Source organism: Pseudophryne corroboree, chromosome 3 (genome assembly GCF_028390025.1).
Source record: "Pseudophryne corroboree isolate aPseCor3 chromosome 3, aPseCor3.hap2, whole genome shotgun sequence".
NCBI classification, from domain to species: Eukaryota; Metazoa; Chordata; class Amphibia; order Anura; family Myobatrachidae; genus Pseudophryne; species Pseudophryne corroboree.
In genome coordinates, this window is record NC_086446.1 from 290,183,532 (window position 1) to 290,207,091 (window position 23,560).

At 47.2% G+C, this 23,560-nt stretch overlaps 1 long non-coding RNA gene across 1 annotated transcript in view; it reads right to left on the reverse strand.

The window, feature by feature from the left end:
- Positions 1 to 3,273: 3,273 nt before the first annotated feature.
- LOC135055343 (uncharacterized) overlaps positions 3,274 to 23,560 on the reverse strand; it is a 147,994-nt gene continuing 127,707 nt past the window's right edge. The window contains exon 4 of the long non-coding RNA XR_010243722.1: positions 3,274 to 3,871. This is a non-coding gene — a long non-coding RNA (uncharacterized LOC135055343). The remainder of the gene's footprint in view (positions 3,872 to 23,560) is intronic.

Sequence of the window (23,560 nt, forward strand, 5' to 3'; positions counted from 1 at the left end):
CATAGTCCGTAGTGGATGCTGGGCGCCCATCCCAAGTGCGGATTGTCTGCAATACTTGTACATAGTTATTGTTACAAAGATCGGGTTATTACTATTGTTGTGAGCCATCTTTTCAGAGGCTACTTCGTTTTTTGTTATCATACTGTTAACTGGGTTCAGATCACAAGTTGTACGGTGTGATTGGTGTGGCTGGTATGAGTCTTACCCGGGATTCAAGATCCTTCCTTATTGTGTACGCTCGTCCGGGCACAGTACCTAACTGAGGCTTGGAGGAGGGTCATAGGGGGAGGAGCCAGTACGCACCATGTGATCCTAAAAGCTTTATTTAGATGTGCCCTGTCTCCTGCGGAGCCCGCTATTCCCCATGGTCCTGACGGAGTCCCAGCATCCACTACGGACTATGAGAAATAGAATTATCGGTAAGTAAATTCTTATTTTGCATCTTATTCATTATGTCTATAAAAAGGACCACATGTCCTCAAACAAAACAGGCCCCGCGGGTTCGCCGGCCCACCGGGAATCTTCCCTGTAGACCGTATGGCCAATCCGCCTCTGACTATAATGATATCGATGCATGCTCCCGTGGGTTATAATCGTTTACCTTTATCAACTGAACATGGTCAAATTTAGGCTATATCTCTCATGACTGCATGTTCAGGGATGGGAGGGGTGATGTCACTGAATGAAATCGTTCACTATATCATTCAGAGTGTATGCTCTATATCGTTCATTCTGTTGCTGGGGACGTTTAAAGGGAAATCTATATCTTTATTGTTTCAAAATCATCTAGTGTGTAGTGTGTACTCTTCTCTGGTTTTTGGACTCATTGCACCATCCACAGATGCTAAAATTATTTTGCATAGCGAAACGGAAAGCTGGGTTTCCAATTCTTTTCTGAATTGCTTTCCCTATAACCAGGGCCGTCTTTTTGTATGGGCTCAATGGGCTCTTGCTCAAGGGCCCCAGGAGTAAAAGGGCCCTAGGCTGATAGCTGAGGGCCCCCTCTTTCCAGGGGTACCAGATTTTTGAAAATCGGCCCTGGGGAACCGGAGATATCCGATTTCAAAGCAGTGATCCCCATCCAAGCCAGTTAATTGTTCTTACCAGCCAGATATCTCAGGTTCTGTCTGACTTAGAGTTTTTCTGAGAGTATACTACAAAAGCTAGGACTCTCCCCTTTCAGTAGACACTGGCAGCTTGTCTTTACTTTGCCCAGAACCAGAGATATCAGCCTTCAAGCAGCTGGTCCCTGCTCCAGCTCCACACGCCTAATATGCAGTTTTATATTTTTGTTGATGGATTGCTCTGACTCCTGAACTCTGATCCCCAAGTCCCCAGTACCTCCTGAAAGGTGTGACTCTCTTGTTTCTTTTATCCCATTAACTCTAAGAAATCTATTTCCAGGAACTGGAGATATCTGTAGTAAATCAAGCTGCCCTGACCCCCGGAAAATTATGAATATTAAGCCCACTCCACTATTGACCCCTCCCCTGTGTATTAAACACCCCCTACCACCCTGGAAGTCACGTACCCTGGCCCCTTCATTCAGCCCAATGTCCCCTTCTACAGTTTAGTGTTCTCCTTCCTGCCCCATCTGTGCAGTAAAGAAGTAATTAGCAGAAATTATTTCTCCAGGTCCTACATGCTGAGCGAGAGATAGAACCCCCCTTCTGCACGCGGGACATCAAAGCCTGCCGCTGATAGAACCCCCCACCCCTACCGCTGATGGGTGGCTAGGGGGCCCAGTCCATTGCTGTGCCCATGGCCTACACTGCTGTTAAGACGGCTCTGCCTATAACATGGTATGAGGAAGTGATATTTGCACTAATTAGGCAGAATGATGCAGAAATCGTTCTACAATAACCCAATCTCTGAATTGACTGAAGAGGTGAAAAGCTCTATTATCACATGGGGATCTGGTAAGGATCCCGGGGGTCGTGATTCTGGGAGTCGAAGTACCGACGCCGCAATCCCAACACTACAATAGGTAAGCCATGGGGGGGGGTGATAGGGATAGGCTGTGGGGTGAGGGTTATGGTTAGGCTGTGGGGACAAGGAGGAGGAGGACTTAGGGGGACATTTACTAAGCAGTGATAAGAGCAGAGAAGTGAGCCAGTGGAGAAGTGCCCATGGCAACCGATCAGCACTGAAGTAACATCTACAATTTGCATACTAGAAAATTATACAGAGCTGCTGATTGGTTGATGGGGCAACTTCTCCACTGGCTCACAGCTCCGCTCTTATCACTGCTTAGTAAATGTGACACCCACGTTTGAGTACCCCTGTTGCATATCGCTGTAGCCATAATGGCAGCCAGTGCTGCCTGAGGGACTTTTTAGTAGTAGGCACTGTTAGGGTTAAAACCCCTTACCTAGTGCCTGTAACAGCTGGGGCACTGGGATCCAGGACCGCCCGCCGGATGCCAGAAAGCGGGAAGTCCTGGAATCCCGTGTGATTGGCTGAATTGGGCGCGGAAAAGAAGAGGGAGGACCCGTGACAAAAGGGAGAGTTGCCGCACAGCCAGGAGGGAGGACAGCTGACCACCGCCACCGAGTGCATGTGCGCAGGAGAGAGCCGAGACGGGCAGCAGAAAAGCGGGACCTCGGTGCTGAGGAGGGTCTGCTGCCGCCAAGAGCCTCCGGGACAGAGCCGCCACCAGTACCAGGACTGAAAGAGACCCGCCAGCCGCGGCCATGCACCGGGAGACCGCCGAGCAGAGGAGGAGAGACCAGCCGCTGCACACAGCCAGCCGGGGGCAGAGCCGCCCTCCGTAGCAGCGCATCTCCTGTCAGGACACGCTGCTGCTGAGCGAGGAGAGGAGCCGCCAGCCGCAGCAGGGTGAAACAAGGGGTCCCAGCAGCCGCAGCAACACCGGGGGGATCCCAGCAGCCGCAGCAGCACTGGGGAAAACCCAGCAGCCACAACAGTGCCACTACTGCCATTGAAGGAGCCAGGTACCCTCCATGTGCACAGCTCCCCAGAGCTTCATATAGAGAGACACATTGCGCAGGCGAGACAAGTCCCGTAGTGAAGGGGGGTGCACTCACACTACAAGGTTAGGCAGCCCCTGCCTCCCTAGGGACCATGCATGGGGTAGTCCCGTGTTTACACCTCAGCGTTGCATAAGACTTCCCACATTGCCTGCAGACTGTTTTCCTACCTACCTCCTAACAAAGCCCAGGTGTTATCTGCACGTTATCAGTCTAACGCTAACACTTTCCACAAACCCATGCTGACCCATGCCAGTTACCTCCCTGGTTATCTGCAATTGATCCCTATATATAAGGTGACTTTTGTGGTCCATCTAAACTTATATGTATGGACTTCTCCGGATTGTGTGTAACGTTAAAGATTTTCTTTTATTTGAGTTCATACCACCACCTAGTGGCTCGTTAGTATACTGTTTGAGCATTTGGGAATCAGTCTTACAAAGCGTCATTGTGGGGTTATACTGTTTTGAGAAAAGCACTTATGCTGACGTTGTGACACATGTATGCCTACTATGCAAATGATATGTGATATTAGGAATTGTGCCTTTGAGGTAAACTTGATTTACTAGCCAACACTTGAATCCATAAAGAACGGTGACTATCTTTCTCTGAGTTAATAAACTTGTTGTCACCCTCAATTTGCATTTCTTTTATCCGCGGGGTCCTCCTTGGGGTGTCCATCCTTCTGCCACAGGTTCCTGGGGAAGAAGCTATGAGAGGTCCTGAATCTGCAAGCGCCATCTGGAAACACAGGTACGACACTACACCATCACAGGGGCTGACATTACATAAATGTCCCCCTTAGGGTCAGGCTCCCCCGGCAGTGGCAAATGCAAGATTTCTAAAGGGGGGTTTCCAAATGCAATCCACAATCTCCCACTCTGCAGAACATGGAATACAGTTTTAATATATAACACTATAGATGGTTTATAGTATAGGCTGTATTAAACATATTTACATAATATAAATAAGTGGCCAGGAAAAGGTTAAATATACTATAATAAATAAATATACAAATATAATAGAACCAGTTCTGCACTTTCTAAGCACACATTCTCCCACCTCATGGTAAGGCACCTGTCTCTTCTTCCTGGTAGCTACTCTCTGGTCCAGGTCACTGACTGAGGACTCACATCCACACACACCGCAATTTGGTAGAAGCTGCTACCACTAGGCACTTGCAGCAACTATGCTCTGTCCCTTAAACTGTATGATATAGTGGCAGCTCTAGTAATCATATTATATACCATTACTATTGTTGTCATAATTTGAGCCACTTGCCAGGAGGAGGGAGGTTTCTGGGCAACCGGAGGGTTAGACTGTGGGAAGGGGTAGTTATGTTTAGGCTACAGGGAGAGGAAGGGGGGATAGGGTTAGGCACTGCCAGGGAGGGTCACGTTTAGGCTGCATGGGGGGGGGGGGGGGGTTAGGTTTAGGCTGTGGGTAAGGAGGGTTAGGTTGGGATGCCGCTGTCGGTATTTTGACTGCCGCTATCCCAAGATCTGGGATCCCAAAACCATCCCATCACATGGGATGAGTGATAATGGGCTTTCACTGCTACTGCCTAGCATAAAATGACCTAGAAAGTTTGCTCATCCATCTATTAAAGGGTAAAACAATGATTGCAGCTTAAGGTAGACTCACTGCATTTTTCAATTATTACCACATAAAAAAAAAAATCACAAATTTACACAGGACCGACCAGGGCCGGATTAAGGCTGGTGGGGGCCCCGGGCAACGAACGTGTGGGGGCCCCCACCACTAAAAATTGCGGCCGAAGAAACACCCCCCCCCCCCCCCCCCCCCCCCGTGCGCAGGTGGGCCGACAGGCACTGAGTCGCACGTTAGGGGCCCCCACAGACTGCATTTTAAATCGGAGCAGTCTCTGTCAGCAGCCGCCGAGGAGCTCCGTGTATGCTCTGTACACGGAGCTCCTCGGCGGCTGCTGAGGGAGACTGCTCCGATTTATAAAGCAGTCTGTGGGGGCCCCGGGACGGCTGCCCTTGTCGCTCCTAGGATAATCCAGCTCTAGGACCGACAACATTTTCAGCCTTAATTGGATGAAAGGGGAGCTGCTTTCCAGGGCCATAACTAGGTGTGTGCGGAGTATTCCACCGCACATAGCGCTGCAGGGTAGGGGGAGCAGATGACGGCACTTGTCAATTATCTGTTTTAATTACTTTCACTTGTAGCTTCCCCCCTTTTTGAAGCTCAGCATCTCCTGACCACCCCTGTCTCCTTTCACCATCCCTTCAGTCATTAAGATTAGCTAAGGACTGACTAAATTCGAGGCTATTTAAGAGCCCCAATTTTTGTGATTGGTTGTTAATGACTAAGCAGTTGCTAGGTAGTTTTCAGAAGTCAGGGTAGTTTTCCCATAGGTGTGTTGGTATGTCAATCAGGAATGGTGGGTGTAGGCATAGGGTAGTATATAATCCCCAGTCATGTGCCTCAGACTTCCTCTTGCCATTTTTTGGAATGCACTCCCGCCCGCTCGGATGTTTTTTCTTCTGCTTTTTTTTTTTTGTTCTTCAATTTCGTTGCCTATTAACAGCCAGATCGGCGGGAAGTCACTACCAGCAAGCAGTCAGCTAGGCATACTTGGTCATTGTGGGGCACCCTCTTTTGGAAAGACGGCGAGTGTGTCCTTACCTTGCGGGTGAACAATAACCATTCCCCTGCGGGAACATCAATATTTGCCAAAGAGAAGAGTGGTGAGTCCTGCACAATGCGAGTTATGCAGGTAGGAGGTGGTGTTGTTGTTTAGAGCCCTCCTACAATTTTTGTGGATACAATTTAAGTGACTGGAGCTGGCGTCTGGTAGCGACTTTTCCTTTGCCATCCTCCAACATAAATGAATAATTAGCATAATTCTAGTTTAACATCAGGTCAGCCATCAATAAATACGTCTGACCTTTAACTCCAGCTATCGGTGTCTGTGTCATTATTTTAGTTATAAGTTGGTCTGTGTTGTTATTTTAGTGCTAGCTATCTTAAATAAGGTGTTTTAAGTTAATCACAATAAAATTATGGGCGCCTTATACTTTCATGAACTTAACTTGTGAGCTCTTTGTTATTCAGTCACACGTGCTTTAATACATTTCAAGATGCTGACATACCCTGGACTTAAACCCATTGCTCGTGACATTGCAGTCAGTTTATTCATTAAGCTATCTGCCCTTGCATATAAAGTTAGAGAATTCTAAGCTAGAGAATTCTAACTTTTTGAAGCATACCTTGTACTTTTTGAAAAAAGAAAAGATCAGCATAGCAGCTGAGCAAATCTATATAGTATGTGGCTGCAAGGGATTGGATGTGTGGCTGCACACTACATAGATCTGCTCAATTGTAATGCTGATTCTTTTTTTACAAAGTACAAGTAGCTTCATATAGTTCTCATAATTTAATGTAGGATCAAATAGCTCAATGAGTAGGGTGTTTGACTGGAATGCAACAGGTTATAGGTTTTAATCCTGGGTATGGCAGTATATTGAAATGTGTTCTTTAATAAAGGGTATTGTAAATTAATAACAACGAGCTCTCACATTAAGTGCAGGAATGTGGTATAAAGAGGATTTGTGTCCAAATCCATTTTCTTTGTGTCACGTAGGTACTGTATAGCAGCCTGAAGCTAGATGTATTGTGATATCACAGAGGTATTCTCAACCTTTCTGCATCTTAATGCATTGTGATGTCATAGGGATTCTGTTTAGCTGCCTGCAGCTCAACACATTGCGATGTCACAGATGTACTTTCTAGCTGCCCACATCTTAATGAATTGTGATATCACAGAGGTACTGTCTAGCTATCTGTATTTTAATAAATGGTGATGTGACATAGGTACCTTTGTGATACCTGCAGCTGAATGCATTGTGATGTCTCAGAGGTACTTTCTAGCTATCTGCAGCTGAATACATTGTGATGTCACAGAGGTACTGTCTAGTTATTAGCATATTAGTGCATTATGATGTCATAGAGGGTATGCGGTTAGCATACCGCTCATATGGATCCTGGCTGTCACAATACCGTTGCCGGAATCCCAATGGGGGCACCATACCACTGCCGGTATACTGGCGAGGTAGGTGATTCCCCCTCTATGGGTGTCCACGACACCCATAGAGGTATAATAGAATCCATCGCCAGCGAGCCCGCAAGGGGCTTCATTGCGCTCGCTCCCCTGCCGCATTCCACTGCTCGGGATGTTGGTATACTGACAATTGGCATCCCGTGTGGCAGGATATCATGCCAAGCCCTCACAGAGGTACTGTCTAGCTGACTGCAGCTGAATACATTGCGATATCACAGAGTTACTGTCTATCTGCCTGCAGCTGAATGCATTGTGATGTCACAGAGGTACTATTTAGCTATCTGTATCTTAATGCATGGTGATGTCACAAAGGTACTGTCTAGCTGTCTGTAGGCTGAATGAATTGTTATATCGCAGAGGTCCTGTAATGCCTTGTGATGTAACAGAGGTACTGTCTACCTGTCTTTAGCTTAATTCATTGTGCTATCACAAAAGTACTTTCTAACTGCCTGCAGCTGAATACATTGTGATGTCACAGATTTACTCTCTAGGGTCCAAATGTATTAAGCGTTAACTAGAGATGAGCGGGTTCGGTTTCTCTGAATCCGAACCCGCCAGAACTTCATGTTTTTTTTCACGGGTCCGAGCGACTCGGATCTTCCCGCCTTGCTCGGTTAACCCGAGCGCGCCCGAACGTCATCATGACGCTGTCGGATTCTCGCGAGGCTCGGATTCTATCGCGAGACTCGGATTCTATATAAGGAGCCGCGCGTCGCCGCCATTTTCACACGTGCATTGAGATTGATAGGGAGAGGACGTGGCTGGCGTCCTCTCCATTTAGATTATAAGAGACTGAGAGAGATTTACTGGAGCTGACTAGGAGGAGTACTGTTACTGTAGAAGTGTAGAGACTGAGTGGAGAGAGTTTACTAGTGAGGACAGTGCAGTTTACTTTATAATCCGTTCTCTGCCTGAAAAAAGCGATACACAGCACACAGTGACTCAGTCACATACCATATCTGTGTGCACTGCTCAGGCTCAGGCCAGTGTGCTGCATCATCTATTATCTATATATAATATTATATATATCTGTCTGACTGCTCAGCTCACACAGCTTATAATTGTGGGGGAGACTGGGGAGCACTACTGCAGTGCCAGTTATAGGTTATAGCAGGAGCCAGGAGTACATAATATATTATATAGTGAGTGACCACCAGACACACAGTGCAGTTTATTTAATATATCCGTTCTCTGCCTGAAAAAAGCGATACACACAGTGACTCAGTCAGTCACATACCATATCTGACTGTGTGCACTGCTCAGGCTCAGGCCAGTGTGCTGCATCATCTATTATCTATATATAATATTATATATATCTGTCTGACTGCTCAGCTCACACAGCTTATAATTGTGGGGGAGACTGGGGAGCACTACTGCAGTGCCAGTTATAGGTTATAGCAGGAGCCAGGAGTACATAATATATTATATAGTGAGTGACCACCAGACACACAGTGCAGTTTATTTAATATATCCGTTCTCTGCCTGAAAAAAGCGATACACACAGTGACTCAGTCAGTCACATACCATATCTGTGTGCACTGCTCAGGCTCAGGCCAGTGTGCTGCATCATCTATTATCTATATATAATATTATATATATCTGTCTGACTGCTCAGCTCACACAGCTTATAATTGTGGGGGAGACTGGGGAGCACTACTGCAGTGCCAGTTATAGGTTATAGCAGGAGCCAGGAGTACATAATATATTATATAGTGAGTGACCACCAGACACACAGTGCAGTTTATTTAATATATCCGTTCTCTGCCTGAAAAAAGCGATACACACAGTGACTCAGTCAGTCACATACCATATCTGTGTGCACTGCTCAGGCTCAGGCCAGTGTGCTGCATCATCTATATATATTATATATCTGTCTGACTGCTCAGCTCACACAGCTTATAATTGTGGGGGAGACTGGGGAGCACTACTGCAGTGCCAGTTATAGGTTATAGCAGGAGCCAGGAGTACATATTATATTAAAATTAAACAGTGCACACTTTTGCTGCAGGAGTGCCACTGCCAGTGTGACTGACCAGTGACCTGACCACACTGACCACCAGTATAGTTAGTAGTATACTTATATTGTGATTGCCTGAAAAAGTTAAACACTCGTCGTGTGACTTCACTTGTGTGTTTTTTTTTTTTTTATTCTATAAAAATAAAACTCATTCTGCTGACAGACAGTGTCCAGCAGGTCCGTCATTATATAATATATAATATATACCTGTCCGGCTGCAGTAGTGATATATATATATTTTTTATATCATTTATCATCCAGTCGCAGCAGACACAGTACGGTAGTTCACGGCTGTGGCTACCTCTGTGTCTCTGCACTCGGCAGGCAGTCCGTCCATAATTGTAATACCACCTAACCGTGGATTTTTTTCATTCTTCTTTATACATACATAGTTACATAGACATCTTCTCTTTATCAACCAGTCTATATTAGCTGCAGACACAGTACAGTACGGTAGTTCACGGCTGTGGCTACCTCTGTGTCTGCACTCGGCAGGCAGTCCGTCCATAATTGTATACCACCTAACCGTGGTTTTTTTTCATTCTTCTTTATACATACATAGTTACATAGACATCTTCTCTTTATCAACCAGTCTATATTAGCTGCAGACACAGTACAGTACGGTAGTTCACGGCTGTGGCTACCTCTGTGTCTGCACTCGGCAGGCAGTCCGTCCATAATTGTATACCACCTAACCGTGGATTTTTTTCAGTCTTCTTTATACATACATAGTTACATAGACATCTTCTCTTTATCAACCAGTCTATATTAGCTGCAGACACAGTACAGTACGGTAGTTCACGGCTGTGGCTACCTCTGTGTCTGCAGTCGGCAGGCAGTCCATAATTGTATACTAGTATCCATCTCCATTGTTTACCTGAGGTGCCTTTTAGTTGTGCCTATTAAAATATGGAGAACAAAAATGTTGAGGTTCCAAAATTAGGGAAAGATCAAGATCCACTTCCACCTCGTGCTGAAGCTGCTGCCACTAGTCATGGCCGAGACGATGAAATGCCAGCAACGTCGTCTGCCAAGGCCGATGCCCAATGTCATAGTACAGAGCATGTCAAATCCAAAACACCAAATATCAGAAAAAAAAGGACTCCAAAACCTAAAATAAAATTGTCGGAGGAGAAGCGTAAACTTGCCAATATGCCATTTACCACACGGAGTGGCAAGGAACGGCTGAGGCCCTGGCCTATGTTCATGGCTAGTGGTTCAGCTTCACATGAGGATGGAAGCACTCAGCCTCTCGCTAGAAAAATGAAAAGACTCAAGCTGGCAAAAGCAGCACAGCAAAGAACTGTGCATTCTTCGAAATCCCAAATCCACAAGGAGAGTCCAATTGTGTCGGTTGCGATGCCTGACCTTCCCAACACTGGACGTGAAGAGCATGCGCCTTCCACCATTTGCACGCCCCCTGCAAGTGCTGGAAGGAGCACCCGCAGTCCAGTTCCTGATAGTCAGATTGAAGATGTCAGTGTTGAAGTACACCAGGATGAGGAGGATATGGGTGTTGCTGGCGCTGGGGAGGAAATTGACCAGGAGGATTCTGATGGTGAGGTGGTTTGTTTAAGTCAGGCACCCGGGGAGACACCTGTTGTCCGTGGGCGGAATATGGCCGTTGACATGCCAGGTGAAAATACCAAAAAAATCAGCTCTTCGGTGTGGAGGTATTTCACCAGAAATGCGGACAACAGGTGTCAAGCCGTGTGTTCCCTTTGTCAAGCTGTAATAAGTAGGGGTAAGGACGTTAACCACCTCGGAACATCCTCCCTTATACGTCACCTGCAGCGCATTCATAATAAGTCAGTGACAAGTTCAAAAACTTTGGGTGACAGCGGAAGCAGTCCACTGACCAGTAAATCCCTTCCTCTTGTAACCAAGCTCACGCAAACCACCCCACCAACTCCCTCAGTGTCAATTTCCTCCTTCCCCAGGAATGCCAATAGTCCTGCAGGCCATGTCACTGGCAATTCTGACGAGTCCTCTCCTGCCTGGGATTCCTCCGATGCATCCTTGCGTGTAACGCCTACTGCTGCTGGCGCTGCTGTTGTTGCCGCTGGGAGTCGATGGTCATCCCAGAGGGGAAGTCGTAAGCCCACTTGTACTACTTCCAGTAAGCAATTGACTGTTCAACAGTCCTTTGCGAGGAAGATGAAATATCACAGCAGTCATCCTACTGCAAAGCGGATAACTGAGGCCTTGACAACTATGTTGGTGTTAGACGTGCGTCCGGTATCCGCCGTTAGTTCACAGGGAACTAGACAATTTATTGAGGCAGTGTGCCCCCGTTACCAAATACCATCTAGGTTCCACTTCTCTAGGCAGGCGATACCGAGAATGTACACGGACGTCAGAAAAAGACTCACCAGTGTCCTAAAAAATGCAGTTGTACCCAATGTCCACTTAACCACGGACATGTGAACAAGTGGAGCAGGGCAGGGTCAGGACTATATGACTGTGACAGCCCACTGGGTAGATGTATGGACTCCCGCCGCAAGAACAGCAGCGGCGGCACCAGTAGCAGCATCTCGCAAACGCCAACTCTTTCCTAGGCAGGCTACGCTTTGTATCACCGCTTTCCAGAATACGCACACAGCTGAAAACCTCTTACGGCAACTGAGGAAGATCATCGCGGAATGGCTTACCCCAATTGGACTCTCCTGTGGATTTGTGGCATCGGACAACGCCAGCAATATTGTGTGTGCATTAAATATGGGCAAATTCCAGCACGTCCCATGTTTTGCACATACCTTGAATTTGGTGGTGCAGAATTTTTTAAAAAACGACAGGGGCGTGCAAGAGATGCTGTCGGTGGCCAGAAGAATTGCGGGACACTTTCGGCGTACAGGCACCACGTACAGAAGACTGGAGCACCACCAAAAACTACTGAACCTGCCCTGCCATCATCTGAAGCAAGAAGTGGTAACGAGGTGGAATTCAACCCTCTATATGCTTCAGAGGTTGGAGGAGCAGCAAAAGGCCATTCAAGCCTATACAATTGAGCACGATATAGGAGGTGGAATGCACCTGTCTCAAGTGCAGTGGAGAATGATTTCAACGTTGTGCAAGGTTCTGATGCCCTTTGAACTTGCCACACGTGAAGTCAGTTCAGACACTGCCAGCCTGAGTCAGGTCATTCCCCTCATCAGGCTTTTGCAGAAGAAGCTGGAGGCATTGAAGAAGGAGCTAAAAGGGAGCGATTCCGCTAGGCATGTGGGACTTGTGGATGCAGCCCTTAATTCGCTTAACAAGGATTCACGGGTGGTCAATCTGTTGAAATCAGAGCACTACATTTTGGCCACCGTGCTCGATCCTAGATTTAAAGCCTACCTTGGATCTCTCTTTCCGGCAGACACAAGTCTGCTGGGGTTGAAAGACCTGCTGGTGACAAAATTGTCAAGTCAAGCGGAACGCGACCTGTCAACATCTCCTCCTTCACATTCTCCCGCAACTGGGGGTGCGAGGAAAAGGCTCAGAATTCCGAGCCCACCCGCTGGCGGTGATGCAGGGCAGTCTGGAGCGACTGCTGATGCTGACATCTGGTCCGGACTGAAGGACCTGACAACGATTACGGACATGTCGTCTACTGTCACTGCATATGATTCTCTCAACATTGATAGAATGGTGGAGGATTATATGAGTGACCGCATCCAAGTAGGCACGTCACACAGTCCGTACTTATACTGGCAGGAAAAAGAGGCAATTTGGAGGCCCTTGGACAAACTGGCTTTATTCTACCTAAGTTGCCCTCCCACAAGTGTGTACTCCGAAAGAGTGTTTAGTGCCGCCGCTCACCTTGTCAGCAATCGGCGTACGAGGTTACATCCAGAAAATGTGGAGAAGATGATGTTCATTAAAATGAATTATAATCAATTCCTCCGCGGAGACATTGACCAGCAGCAATTGCCTCCACAAAGTACACAGGGAGCTGAGATGGTGGATTCCAGTGGGGACGAATTGATAATCTGTGAGGAGGGGGATGTACACGGTGATATATCGGAGGGTGAAGATGAGGTGGACATCTTGCCTCTGTAGAGCCAGTTTGTGCAAGGAGAGATTAATTGCTTCTTTTTGGGGGGGGGTCCAAACCAACCCGTCATATCAGTCACAGTCGTGTGGCAGACCCTGTCACTGAAATGATGGGTTGGTTAAAGTGTGCATGTCCTGTTTTGTTTATACAACATAAGGGTGGGTGGGAGGGCCCAAGGACAATTCCATCTTGCACCTCTTTTTTCTTTTCTTTTTCTTTGCATCATGTGCTGATTGGGGAGGGTTTTTTGGAAGGGACATCCTGCGTGACACTGCAGTGCCACTCCTAGATGGGCCCGGTGTTTGTGTCGGCCACTAGGGTCGCTAATCTTACTCACACAGTCAGCTACCTCATTGCGCCTCTTTTTTTCTTTGCGTCATGTGCTGTTTGGGGAGGGTTTTTTGGAAGGGACATCCTGCGTGACACTGCAGTGCCACTCCTAGATGGGCCCGGTGTTTGTGTCGGCCACTAGGGTCGCTAATCTTACTCACACAGCTACCTCATTGCGCCTCTTTTTTTCTTTGCGTCATGTGCTGTTTGGGGAGGGTTTTTTGGAAGGGACATCCTGCGTGACACTGCAGTGCCACTCCTAGATGGGCCCGGTGTTTGTGTCGGCCACTAGGGTCGCTAATCTTACTCACACAGCTACCTCATTGCGCCTCTTTTTTTCTTTGCGTCATGTGCTGTTTGGGGAGGGTTTTTTGGAAGGGCCATCCTGCGTGACACTGCAGTGCCACTCCTAGATGGGCCCGGTGTTTGTGTCGGCCACTAGGGTCGCTAATCTTACTCACACAGCTACCTCATTGCGCCTCTTTTTTTCTTTGCGTCATGTGCTGTTTGGGGAGGGTTTTTTGGAAGGGACATCCTGCGTGACACTGCAGTGCCACTCCTAGATGGGCCCGGTGTTTGTGTCGGCCACTAGGGTCGCTTATCTTACTCACACAGCGACCTCGGTGCAAATTTTAGGACTAAAAATAATATTGTGAGGTGTGAGGTATTCAGAATAGACTGAAAATGAGTGTAAATTATGGTTTTTGAGGTTAATAATACTTTGGGATCAAAATGACCCCCAAATTCTATGATTTAAGCTGTTTTTTAGTGTTTTTTGAAAAAAACACCCGAATCCAAAACACACCCGAATCCGACAAAAAAAATTCGGTGAGGTTTTGCCAAAACGCGTTCGAACCCAAAACACGGCCGCGGAACCGAACCCAAAACCAAAACACAAAACCCGAAAAATTTCAGGCGCTCATCTCTAGTGTTAACAAGAGATAAATCTGAGACGCATAAGGAATGATAAATGACCAGCCAATCAGCTTCCTAGCTGCCATGTCACCGCCTGTGTTTGATGACAGTTAGGAGCTGGTTGGCTGGTCATTTATCTCTCCATATGCGTCTCAGATTTATCTCTTGTTAACGCTTAATACATTTGGGCCTAACTGTCTTATATTAATGCATTGTGATGTTACAGAGATACTGACTAGCTGCCTGCAGAGGAATACATTATGATGTCACAGAGGTAATGTCTAGCTGACTAAAGCTGAATGCATTGTTATTTCACAAAGGTACTCTCTAGCTATCTGTAACTTAATGCAAAGTGATGTCACAGAGGTACTGTCTAGCTGCCTGCAGTTGAATGCATTCTGATATAACAGAGATACTGTCTACCTGTCTGTTTCTGAATGTATTGTGGTGTCACAAAAGTACTGTCCAGATGCCTGCTGCTGAATGCATTGTGATGCCAGAGAAGACATTTCTAGCTGCCTGCAGTTGAATGCATTGTGATGTCACAGAGGTACTGTCTAGCTGCCTGCAGTTGAATGCATTGTGATGTCACAGGGGTACTCTAGCTGCCCACAGCTAAATGCATTGTGATGTCACAGAGGTACTGTCTAGCTGCCTGCAGTTGAATACATTGTGATGTTAAAGAGGTACTGTCCAGCTGCCCATAGCTGACTGCATTGTGATGTCAAGGAGGTCCTGTCTAGCTATCAGTATCTTAATGCATGGTGATTTCACAGATGTACTGTCTAGCTGTCTGTAGCTGAATGCATTGTGATGTCACAGATGTACTGTTAATGTCACAGAGTTACTGTCTAGTTGCCTGCAACTGAATGCACTGTGATGTCACAGAGGTTCTGTCTAGCTGCCTGCAGCTGAAAGCATTGTGTATCACATACAGTAGGTACTGTATAGCTGCCTGCAGCTAAATGCATTGTGATGTCACAAAGGCACTTTCTAGCTGCCTGCGTCTGAATGCATTGTGATGTCTCAGAGCTACTGTCTAGACGCCTGCAGCTGAATACATTGTGATGTCACAGAGGTAATGTCTAGCTATCAGTATCTTAATGCATGCTTATTTCACAGACGTACTGTCTAGCTGCCTGCAACTGAATGCATTGTGATTTCATAGAGGTTCTGTCTAGCTGCCTGCAGCTGAATATATTGTGATGTCACAGAGGTAATGTCTAGCTGCCCAAAGCTGAATGCATTGTTATGTCCCAGAGGTACTGTCCAACTATCTGTATCTCAATGCATGGTGATGTCACAGAGGTACTGTCTAGCTCCCTGCAGCTGAATGCATTGTAATGTCACAGAAGTACACTCTAGCAGCCTGCAACTGAATGTATTGTGATATCACAGAGGTACCGTATAGCTGCCTGCAGCTGAATGTATTGTGATGTCAGAGAAGTAATCTTTAGCTTCCTAAAGGTGAATGTATTGTGATGTCACAAAGGTACTTTCTAGCTACCTGCAGCTGAATGCATTGTGATGTCACAGAGGTACAGATGTGTCCTCATACATCTTTGCTTTAAATAGCCTGCTGATTGCCACGATGCGTATACATCTCGGCATAACAGTACGCCAGGAGGTTATTGTGCTGTTACTATACGTGGGAGCATCCTGCGATCGCACCAATGAAAACTGTGTAATAAGACGGGCTGCGGGAGCTTCTCCGTCACAGACTCACTGTTTAGCCGCCTGCAGCTAAAAGTATTGTGTGTCACATAGGTACTGTATAGCTGCCTGCAGCTGAACGCATTGTTATGTCACAGAGGTACGCTCTAGCTGTCTGCAGCTGAATGCATTGTGATATCACAGTGGTACTGTATAGCTGGCTGTAGCTGAATCCATTGTGATATAACAGAGATACTGTCTACCTGTCTGTTTCTGAATGCATTGTGATGTCACAAAGGTACTGTCCAGATACCTGCTGCTGAAAGCATTGTGATGCCAAAGAAGACATTTCTAGCTGCCTGCAGATGAATGCATTGTGATGTCACAGAGGTACTGTCTAGCTGCCTGCAGTTGAATGCATTGTGATGTCACAGGGGTACTCTCTAGCTGCCCACAGCTAAATGCATTGTGATGTTACAGAGGTACTGTCTAGCTGCCTGCAGCTGAATACATTGTGATGTCAAAGAGGTACTCTCCAGCTGCCCATAGCTGACTGCATTGTGATGTCAAGGAGGTACTGTCTAGCTATCAGTATCTTAATGCATGGTGATTTCACAGATGTACTGTCTAGCTGCCTGCAACTGAATGCATTGTGATGTCACAGATGTACCGCTAATGTCATAGAGTTACTGTCTAGTTGCCTGCAACGGAATGCACTGTGATGTCACAGAGGTTCTGTCTAGCTGCCTGCAGCTGAAAGCATTGTGATGTCACAAAGGCACTTTCTAGCTGCCTGCGTCTGAATGCATTGTGATGTCTCAGAGCTACTGTCTAACCGCCTGCAGCTGAATACATTGTGATGTCACAGAGGTAATGTCTAGCTATTAGTATCTTAATGCATGGTGATTTCACAGACGTACTGTCTAACTGCCTGCAACTGAATGCATTGTGAATTCATAGAGGTTCTGTCTAGCTGCCTGCATCTGAATGCATTGTGATGTCACAGAGCTACTGTCTAGCTGCCTGCAGCTGAATACATTGTGCTGTCACGAGGTAATTTCTAGCTGCCCAAAGCTGAATGCATTGTTATGTCACAGAGGTACTGTCCAGCTATCTGTATCTCAATGCATGGTGATGTCACAGACAGGCCCGGCGCTACCCGCTCAGCGAAGGGATGCAGTGCAGGGAGGCGCTGGGACGGATAGGCGCTCCCCCTGCTCTGCATTCCTTCCCTGCTGCGCCGTCCTGTCCCCCCTGCTGCTGGTGCAGCTGCCAGTGCTGTGTCTGTCACTGTATGACAGGCACTGGCAGCGGGCACCTGCAGCATGAAACGCCTCCTCCCTCCCCTCACCTGTGCTGTGTGACAGCGCCGAGTACGGGACAGAAGGGGGCGGAGCTACACGGGACGGAAGGGGCGTGGCTAAACGGGTCAGAAGGGGCGGGGCTACACGGACCAGGCTGCTCATGTACAGAGGGAGACTGGCTTAGGTATGTGGAGGGTGAGAGAGAAGTGTGTGTGTGTGTATATGGTGGGTGTGTATGTGTGTGTATATATGTGTGAATTGTGTGTGTGTGTGTGTGTGTGTGTGTGTGTGTGTGTGTGTGTGTGTGTGTGTGTGAGGTATGTCTGTGCGCGCGCTTTATGGACGCTACTACTGGGGGGGGCATTACGTATAACGACGCTACTACTGGGGGGGGGCATTACATGTAAGAACGCTACTACTACTGGGGGGGTCATTACGTATAAGGACGCTACTGCTACTGGGGGGGGCATTACGTATAAGGACGCTACTACTACTGGGGGGGGGGGGCATTACATGTAAGAACGCTACTACTACTGGGGGGGGCATTACGTATAAGGACGCTATTACTACAGGGGGGGCATTACGTGTAGCAACGCTACTACTGGGTGGGCCATTACGTGTAAGGACGCTACTACTACTGGGGCTGGGGGCATTACGTATAAGGACGATACTACTACTGGGGTGCACTACGTATAAGGACGCTACTACTACTGGGGGGGGCATTACGTATAAGGACAATACTACTACTTGGGGGCATTATGTATAAGGACGCTACTATTACTGGGAGGGCATTACGTATAACAATGCTACTACTGGGGGGAGGGCATTACGTATAAGGATGCTACTAGTGCGCAGAGCATTATGTATAAGGACGGTACCACTACTGGGGGCGCATTACGTATAAGAACGCTACTACTACTGGGAGGGCATTATGTATAAGGACGCTACTACTACTGGGGGGCATTACGTATAAGGACGCTACTACTTCTAGCGGGGAATTACGTATAAGGACGCTTCTACTACTGGGGGTGCACTACGTATAAGGACGCTATTACTACTGGGGGGTATTACGTATAAGGACGCGTCTACTACTGGGGGTGCACTACGTATAAGGACGCTACTACTACTGGGGGGCATTATGTATAAGGATGCTACTACTACTGGGGGGCATTATGTATAAGGATGCTACTACTACTGGGGGGGCATTATGTATAAGGACACTACTACTACTGGGGGGCATTATGTATAAGGATGCTACTACTACTGGGGGGCATTATGTATAAGGATGCTACTACTACTGGGGGGGCATTATGTATAAGGACACTACTACTACTGGGGGGCATTATGTATAAGGATGCTACTACTACTGGGGGGGGCATTATGTATAAGGACACTTCTACTACTGGGGGGCATTATGTATAAGGATGCTACTACTACTGGGGGGCATTATGTATAAGGATGCTACTATTACTGGGGTGCATTACATATAAGGACGCTACTACTACGGGTGGGGCATTACGTATAAGATTAATAAGATTGTACTACATTGTGGCGTAATTTTAAATGGGGGTACTATTGTGTGGCCATGCCCCTTACTTGTGAGACCACACCCCTTTTCCCGGCGCGCGCCAAAGGAATATGGGAGGGCGCAAATTTATAGTTTGCAGGGGGGCGCCGAATACCCTAGCACCGGCCCTGGTCACAGAGGTACTGTATAGCTGTCTGTAGGTTGAATGAATTGTTATATCGCAGAGTTCCTGTAATGCCTTGTAATGTCACAGAGGTACGCTCTAGCTGCCTGCAACTGAATGTATTGTGATATCACGAGGTACCGTATAGCTGCCTGCAGCTGAATGTATTGTGATGTCAGAGAAGTAATCTTTAGCTTCCTAAACCTGAATGCATTGTTATATCACAGAGGTACTGTCCAACTATCTGTATCTCAATGCATGGTGATGTCACAGAGGTACTGTCTAGCTCCCTGCAGCTGAATGCATTGTAATGTCACAGAGGTACGCTCTAGCTGCCTGCAACTGAATGTATTGTGATATCACAGAGGTACCGTATAGCTGCCTGCAGCTGAATGTATTGTGATGTCAGAGAAGTAATCTTTAGCTTCCTAAAGGTGAATGTATTGTGATGTCACAAAGGTACTTTCTAGCTACCTGCAGCTGAATGCAATGTGATTTCACAGAGGTACAGATGTGTTCTCATACATCTTTGCTTTAAATAGCCTGCTGATTGCCACGATGCGTATACATCTCGGCATTACAGTACGCCAGGAGGTTATTGTGCTATTACTATACATGGGAGCATCCTGCGATCGCACCAATGGAAACTGTGTAATAAGACGGGCTGCGGGAGCTTCTCCATCACAGACTCACTGTTTAGCCGCCTGCAGCTAAAAGCATTGTGTGTCACATAGGAACTGTATAGCTGCCTGCAGCTGAATGCATTGTTATGTCACAGAGGTACGCTCTTGCTGTCTGCAGCTGAATGCATTGTGATATCACAGTGGTACTGCATAGCTGCCTGCAGCTGAATCCATTGTGATATAACAGAGATACTGTCTACCTGTCTGTTTCTGAATGCATTGTGATGTCACAAAGGTACTGTCCAGATACCTGCTGCTGAAAGCATTGTGATGCCAAAGAAGAAATTTCTAGCTGCCTGCAGATGAATGCATTGTGATGTCACAGAGGTACTGTCTAGCTGCCTGCGGTTGAATGCATTGTGATGTCACAGGGGTACTCTCTAGCTGCCCACAGCTAAATGCATTGTGATGTTACAGAGTTACTGTCTAGCTGCCTGCAGCTGAATACATTGTGATGTCAAAGAGGTACTGTCCAGCTGCCCATAGCTGACTGCATTGTGATGTCAAGGAGGTCCTGTCAAGCTATCAGTATCTTAATGCATGGTGATTTCACAGATGTACTGTCTAGCTGCCTGCAGCTGAATGCATTGATGTCACAGATGTACCGTTAATGTCACAGAGTTACTGTCTAGTTGCCTGCAACTGAATGCACTGTGATGTCACAGAGTTTCTGTCTAGCTGCCTGCAGCTGAAAGCATTGTGATGTCACAAAGGCACCTTCTAGCTGCCTGCGTCTGAATGCATTGTGATGTCTCAGAGCTACTGTCTAGCCGCCTGCAGCTGAAAACATTGTGATGTCACAGAGGTAATGTCTAGCTATCAGTATCTTAATGCATGATGATTTCACAGACGTACTGTCTAACTGCCTGCAACTGAAAGCATTCTGAATTCATAGAGGTTCTGTCTAGCTGCCTGCATCTGAATGCATTGTGATGTCACAGAGCTACTGTCTAGCTGCCTGCAGCTGAATACATTGTGATGTCACAAAGGCACTTTCTAGCTGCCTGCGTCTGAATGCATTGTGATGTCTCAGAGCTACTGTCTAGCTGCCTGCAGCTGAATACATTGTGATGTCACAGAGGTAATGTCTAGCTGCCCAAAGCTGAATGCATTGTTATGTCACAGAGGTGCTGTCCAGGTATCTGTATCTCAATGCATGGTGATGTCACAGAGGTACTGTATAGCTGTCTGTAGGCTGAATGATTTGTTATATCGCAGAGGTCCTGTAATGCCTTGTGATGTCACAGAGGTACACTCTAGCTGCCTGCAACTGAATGTATTGTGATATCACAGAGCTACCGTATAGCTGCCTGCAGCTGAATGTATTGTGATGTCAGAGAGGTAATGTCTAGCTGCCCAAAGCTGAATGCATTGTTATGTCCCAGAGGTACTGTCCAACTATCTGTATCTCAATAAACCTCACACGTCAGATGCATCCACGCGCCACTCAAGCACACTTATCTTATAAAATAAAGACACAACAACTGTAATTGGCGTGAAAGGGGTCAGCTTTTATTTTCTGACTGATAGGGAGGCCTATTAAATACTAAAACTAAAATGCAGACTTCCCTATCTAACTAAGGTGGCGGGGAGAAGAACGGTTAAGCATGATAAACGTAACATGGGTGATCAATGTTATAATACAGAAAAACAAGCAATAAAAAACATATGTGTGAGGGAGCCTTCTGCCCCAGATGTTCCGGGATCGGCCTCCTGCCTCCATCCCAGACATCGAAAATCAAAAATCCAAGGACAGGGGTCGGCCTTCTGCCACTACCCCTGCCCCACCAACAGTTGCAGGGACGGAGGTACGCTCCGCCCCTACATGGTAAAAATTGGGCCACCGGCCCCGCCATCCACATATGTTTATACCAGTTATATGGACCCACTTGGTAAAGCGATGCCCGTAAACTAATTATAAAACTATAAAATTTACCTAAAAGTACACCCAAACTTACTAACCTTGAACTCATAATTAAAATTAAGTAACCGTTCAGAAACCGGCCACCAAAAGCCGACACAATGAACCCGACTGTAGAACAAAAATAAAATAAAAACCAAAACCAAGTCCCCAGGGCGGGAGGGCGGGTCAAGAGAAGAGCTGAAAAGAGGGAGGAAGTACCCTGTCAGCAGCCTATATGTATGACAGGCCAGCCCCTATACATGATCCAGCCAATCAGCCCCTCGGACCCTCTCCACGTTCCTCCCACCACAAAACATTAACCCCTTCCAAGCCAAGGTGATGCACTGAGCGGCGCTGCGGAAGCCCCGACGGTTCGTTTATGCTGCTATGGTCACAGTATGTTCCCTACGCAGTCTTAAACCTCACACGTCAGATGCATCCACGCGCCACTCAAGCACACTTATCTTATAAAATAAAGACACAACAACTGTAATTGGCGTGAAAGGGGTCAGCTTTTATTTTCTGACTGATAGGGAGGCCTATTAAATACTAAAACTAAAATGCAGACTTCCCTATCTAACTAAGGTGGCGGGGAGAAGAACGGTTAAGCATGATAAACGTAACATGGGTGATCAATGTTATAATACAGAAAAACAAGCAATAAAAAACATATGTGTGAGGGAGCCTTCTGCCCCAGATGTTCCGGGATCGGCCTCCTGCCTCCATCCCAGACATCGAAAATCAAAAATCCAAGGACAGGGGTCGGCCTTCTGCCACTACCCCTGCCCCACCAACAGTTGCAGGGACGGAGGTACGCTCCGCCCCTACATGGTAAAAATTGGGCCACCGGCCCCGCCATCCACATATGTTTATACCAGTTATATGGACCCACTTGGTAAAGCGATGCCCGTAAACTAATTATAAAACTATAAAATTTACCTAAAAGTACACCCAAACTTACTAACCTTGAACTCATAATTAAAATTAAGTAACCGTTCAGAAACCGGCCAACTGCCAGGTTACCAACCTGCCACCGCCACCTACTCCGAAAAGACTAACTAAAGGGACCTAAGAAGCAGAACAAAACTAACTAAAGAGACATAAAAGTAGAATACGGACTAATGCAACGAAACCCAAGAAAAACTACCTAAAGGTACCTAAGAATGTGAATAAGGTCCCCCAAGAAGATCAGTATACCAGCCGGCCGTGGGTGCCGCCCGGAGCCAGTCCCGCAGGCCATCCCCGGCGGAGGCCTCTACGCCCCCACCAGCGAACAGACCGCAGCTTTGGCCGGGCCAGCCCAGACACGAACAGCCCGTAGATGTATGAATGGCCGTCAAATCATATAAAGTGCGGACCTAACCGCCGTCCTGCAAAAGAAGGGTGTGACGCGGGTTAATAAGCAAAATAAATATAGTATGAGTAGTAGATGGGCAACCTAACTGCGTCCCTAATGGGGAGGGGGTTTTGGGGGGAAGGGTCGCCCAATTTGACTTGAGGCAAAAACACAAAACTTCGTTAGCCGCCAAAAGCCGTAATTAAAACCAACGATAAAACAAAAATTCCTCAAGGCCCCCGCAATCGCAAAGTGCAACTGCGGCGAGCGGCTAGTCCTCAAAGGGGCGCACTGGGAGGAAAAGGCCTGATATAGCGTATGACTGCACCAGACCTCCACCTACCCAGTGCCCGGACTTCGACTTCGGACCAACCCGCCGCAGCGGCTGCTGGCGCAGCGCCGATGCGGAAAGAGTGAGTCCCAGTGTCGGCCGGAGATAGACCCAGGTACAAAAAACAACGTTCCAAAACCGACCGGGAGTGATATCTGGACAACGGGGAACCGTCACGATGGACGAGCTACCCGGTGGGCGTTGGAGGCCGAAGGGACGAACAAGCCCGGGCCGCGGGCACTGGACAAATGCCCCGCGCATGAGCCTGACACATTCGAACCCAC